General features: G+C 48.8%; 1 protein-coding gene across 1 annotated transcript in view; it reads left to right on the forward strand.

The window, feature by feature from the left end:
* EDA (ectodysplasin A) overlaps positions 1 to 5,106 on the forward strand; it is a gene marked incomplete at its 5' end in the record, with an annotated part of 25,662 nt that overhangs the window by 6,600 nt on the left and 13,956 nt on the right. The window lies entirely within an intron of this gene.

The following is a 5,106-nucleotide window of genomic DNA, read 5'->3' on the forward strand; positions in this document are numbered from 1 at the left end:
ATGCAATTGCATCTGAACTCTGTGTGCGTCTGAACTATGGATGCCGTGCACCGAGCGTTGTAAATGCTGAACCCAACTAGTAGCTGGTGGTTTCTTTCCCACAGTTTGAGAGGCTCTATTGTCTGTCTGGCTGAAGTATTTGCAGCTGAGCTTTGATTTCTGTGAATAAACTGGCGCTCTGGCCTCTTCCACAGAGGATTTTGCAGGCAGACACAAGTTTGCTCGGCACGTGCTCCAAGCCCATCTGGTTGCAGATCAGCTGGAGCACAAAAGCCAAGGAACTGGTGCTGAGCTGGAGCACAGGCGTCTTCCCGAGTGCCCAGGTACGGCACTCTGGGCTCAGGGACCACAGGCCATCTGCCTGCTGCAGACCTCGGGCTCAGTAAGCTTATGTCTCTGTCTGGGGAGGCTGAGGTGGAACTGAATAGCCAAACTGCTCTGCTGGTGGGGGCAGTTACAAAGTGTCTTCACTTGCAGCTTGTCTGGGCACTCAGTAGAAACCCGCGTGGTTATAGCGGACCAGGGACATCAGCCAGGAGGAAGGTGCTGTTGCCCAGCGCTGAGAAACACCTCTTTGGGGAAGCTTTTTGGGAAGAAGCTGTGATTGAGGCATGACAGTCACCTGTTTTCATTGAGGTTTTGTTGGCCGTGATGTGTAGCAACGTTGTTGGAGTCGTAACTGATCTTGTTAAGGCGAGCAGGATTTGGTCAAGTGCGTTAAACTGTTTGAAATGCTGTGAACGGATAAACTCAAGCGCTGGCTGAGCCAGGCAGCAGTGCAGGGACTTGACTTTGGCTTCCCGAAGGGCGGTGGGGTCTCTCTTGGGTGTCCCTCAGACCCTTTGCAGATGCATACAAATAAAAGCCCGTGGATGGGGGCACAGACACACCTTTGGGTCTAAACCCCGTGCTGTTCCGTGTGATTAAACCCTCAGTTCACAGGCAGCTGTTCAACGCTGCGGAAGTTTTCAATCCAGTTGGGCAGAATTACGTACGGGAGGGAGAAAAACATGTCAAGTTCTGTAGGGATGAGATAGTTGACGGATTTCCTCCCACCTGCTCTATGGATAGCTGTTGCGGGGAAGAGTGCATTTAAAACATCCAGCAAACGATTTCAGAGAGCCTTGGTGAAAACCTTGCTGCAGCACCACTTGGGAATCATTTCTGCTGGAATTCATGACATATGTTAGTTGTTTATCTTAGTGGGATATGACTTAAAATGTCAGAATGGTTTGTGTTAAGCAACAACCAAATAAAACAAACAAAATAAAAACACAGCTGTAAGACTGCGCTTTAAATTGTTGAATTCAAATATGTGGTATTGATAAAGTAAGCCATAGGGTGCAGTGGCATATAGAAAATGAGCCTGGTGAGTGCAGCCAGCAAGCCAAAAAAAGCCTCAAGATGCTTGAATAAGAAATAGTAACGCTGTTTGTCAGCTCCGCTGTAAAGATCCAGCGCTTGGAATCCAACCTAACTGTCTGAAGGGAAACAAAAGGCATGTCATCTTCCCCTCGCACAGCCAGCGAGAGTGCGGAGGATGAGCTGCGATGGCCACAGGTTCTGGTGTGAGCCGCGGGAACTTGGCTGGGACTGATTATGTGGGAGCGGAGTTCGGAAGGGCGGAGATTTATGTTTGGTCGGGGGGTTGTGTTTCTGAGCAGGCAGCGCGGGATGCCTTTGCCAGCACCAGTGGCTCCGCAGTTAATTGGGAGCAGGATTGTGTCTTTGCTCGTGAACGCGTTTGCGCTGCGGTGTGCTTGCACCTACTCGGTGGAGACGGGGTCTGGGTTTTTAAAAGCTTTCATGGTGTCAGGTGGCTGTCCTGGTGCTTTGGCACCCAGCCCGAAGTGGGCCTGCGTGGGACTGAGGAGATAAAGCAGCTTGGTTGTTCTGTGTGTTGTCTAAAGTGACGGGAGTTCCTGCTGCAGCGAGCAGGGATACGTCCGACTCGGGGAAGCAGGGAGTCGTGATTTCAGCAGAGCTCTGCCTGCTGGAGGAGCAGAGCTGAGGTCATGGAGTAGTGCAGGGTGGAGGAGACCCCGGGAGGTGACCAAATCCAGACCTCTCCCCACAAACGGAACCAACACCACGACAGAGGTGACAACAGCAGAGGTGAAAGACCTCCAAAGGACGGTTGCTGTTCCAGTCCAGTTCTTCTACAGCTCTGCACCTATGTTGTTCCTCATGCCCAAAAGCCTGTAGGAGATACGCAGGGCTGGTGGGTCCCTACGTGCTCCAGCTCAGGTCCCTTCAAACATCAGACCTATGAGTCACACAGTCCTTTTTAAGGTGGAAAAAATGGAAAATGCATGAGAATGGTTACGTCCACCCTAGTCCTGCCCTCCTTTCCAGCTGGGGAAGAGGGTAGTTGCTCAGCAAGGCACCTTTACCTGGACCAGAGAAACAGGCTGTTGGCTGCTGCTCTCTTAGGCCTGTCTCTTCAGTTCTGATCCTCTTGAACAGCAGTAACTAAAGATTTTTTCCCCTTCAGTATGATTACACACCAGTATAAAGTACCTCACAACCTGCTGTTGTTGTTGGCCTGTGTCTCTGTATGCGTTTAACTCCTTATAAGCTTGACCAAGTCGTTCCCTGATGTGAAGAGTTCTGGTTTTAAATTGTCAAACCAGTCAAAAATCTCTCTGAGTTTTGGCAGGAGAAAAAAAAAACTTTGGCAACAGCAGAAAAAACCTGTTACATGTTGAGATCTTGCATCGCCTGAAGCTGTTTAAGGAAGAGATTTTGTGGCTCTATGTCATCTAGGGGATGACACTCCAGGGACTTGAGAAATGGGGCAGGGATGAGCTGTGACTTCTCTCTGTTTTCAGACCCGTAGGCTTGAGCTGGGGTCTGGTGTGTGGGATCGGAGCGATAGGTAGGGAGCAGGCTACTGATCCGTGGGGCTCCTGGAGCAGCCTCCCATCATCTGGATGACATATGGGTGTAGGCTTGTCCTTTGAGGGATTGCTCAGAGAAGAGCAGCGAGGCAGCAGAAGGCCACTCGCATACCTAACTCACCACGAGAGAAACCATTCTCAGCCTTTGGTGCTGAGGCACGAGCTCTTCCCAGACCCTCTGGCCAAGCGGCGTAGAGTGCCAGCAGTGTCATGGGAGACCTCAGCGTGGGCTTCTTCCCCTGGAGATGTGAAAAGAGATGAAGAATAGCCTCAAAAAGTGGATGTAGACAAGGGAGTGCCTCAGACGTGTTCACGCATGCACTCTGAACCGTTTAAAACAAATGGAACCAAAACCAGAGAGCAGCAGCAGTGGTGGATGAGGACAAACCGAATGGCCTTGGGCTCTGCCTTACACGCTCACCTATCAAGCAGCACCGTTTCATCCTTCCCCCACTTTGTGCAGTGAGCTCCCCGTTATGTCACGCGCTATATTCGCTATGGCCTGACGTACTGAAGTTAGTACGAGCCTTGTACCTGAACGTGTAGGACTTCTTCGGTATTTGATCATCATAATGGTTCCTTCTGGTCTCTTTGGAGCAGTGCACGATGTGTTTTATTTCTGGGATATTTCCCTAGATCTGTAATTTATCCTGTTTTCTAAATATTCTGGAGGAAATAAGCTGCTCTTCAAGATCTGCGACCTTTTTCTCTGGAACTGGTGAAGAAGCACTTTCTTTTTCAGGGAAGGGAAAAAATTAATCTTGTTTTGGTATTTGTATCACCGCCTGGTATTTCAGTAGGGTCCAAGAAGCTTTCATCTGGATAGACCAAATTTCCTGAAAATGTTGAAAACATATTGGTTCCAAACCTCCCCCCAAACCACATGTTCTAGATTAAGCATGTGTTGGGGAGCTGACATCCTTCTTTCCCCAACTCCACCATAGTCTGGCATTAATAACACTGCACTTAAAACTGTTTGAACAGCCTGACATTTCTCGTACCCCTGTGAAGGAAGTAAATATTGTTACACCCGTTCTGGGGGTGAAACAACGGCGTTTCAGAGCTTTGACTAAAGTGGAGGGTTTTGATCTTATTCATTGGGACAACTTACATCAACGGAGGCAGTAGATTCGTCCTCCTTGAAATCTCAGGTAACACCAGAGATCCCCTGCACCTTTATTATTGGTCACATAGAGGTAAAGGGGTTGATGGGAGGCTGAACGTGTAGGACTTCTTCAGTATTTGATCATCATAATGGTTCCTTCTGGTCTTAATGGCTGTGGGAGTTGGCAGGACTGGTTCAGGAAGGCGAACATCTTAACGGCTGCTTTGCCCCTCTGCTTTTAGGAAGCCCCAAGTGGCAGAGAACTTCTTTCCTGGGGGGTGGAAGTGTTCAGAGCTGGAGGGTGCTTGGTTCAACCCTGCGTCATTGGGTTGAACGGTTGAGCCCTGGGACGCTCATCTGCTGTAGTAGAAAGCCTGGTCGTTGCGCTCGGCTTCTGTTTCTTCATTTATGATGGTACCCCAAGCGATGTCCCGGACCCACTTCAAATTCTGCTAGCTCTCCATTCTCCTGAAGTGACGGGTGGATTTGGGCAGTATTCCGAGCTTTGTCTGAGATTTAGCAAGTGGTCTCTTTGTTAAACCAGATGGTGAGCAGGGTTTGGAAAAAGACTTTACACAAATTTCCATAGCTGTTGAGAACAGTGATCATCAAACCTAATATTCTCCTTCCAACTGCAGCCAAAAGCTCATAGAAAAAAGCTTCAAAGAAAAAGCTGATTTTTTTTTTTTAGTGCACAAAGACAATATCGATTTGCAAACACGCATGTTAGATAAGTCACATGGAGCTCCCTGCTTCTGTTTGTGTTTTCAGGATTAGATGTTCGTCTTGAAAGTAGCTGTGGACTTAATGACTTTGGGTCACCTTATGCTTATTTTCTGAATGAGTGAGAAGTGATGTGGCAATTCTGGAAGACGCTAACTTCTCATTCATCACCCAGATTGCATCATTCCTGATTCTGTTAACCTGGGATGAGGCTGACTTCTCAGTACCTCCAGCTTCTCGTCGCTTGGAGGCAGAGTGGTGATGGCGGTATGGAGATTCGGATTGTTCTGAACTGAACGTCGATGCTGCTAGGACATGGTCATGGCACTCGCTGGCTTTGTTCTGCTCTTGGCAACTGAGAATTTGGGAAGGTTCAGC

The sequence above is a fragment of the Buceros rhinoceros genome, unplaced genomic scaffold (assembly GCF_000710305.1).
Source record: "Buceros rhinoceros silvestris isolate BGI_N320 unplaced genomic scaffold, ASM71030v1 scaffold26928, whole genome shotgun sequence".
Taxonomy (NCBI): Eukaryota; Metazoa; Chordata; class Aves; order Bucerotiformes; family Bucerotidae; genus Buceros; species Buceros rhinoceros.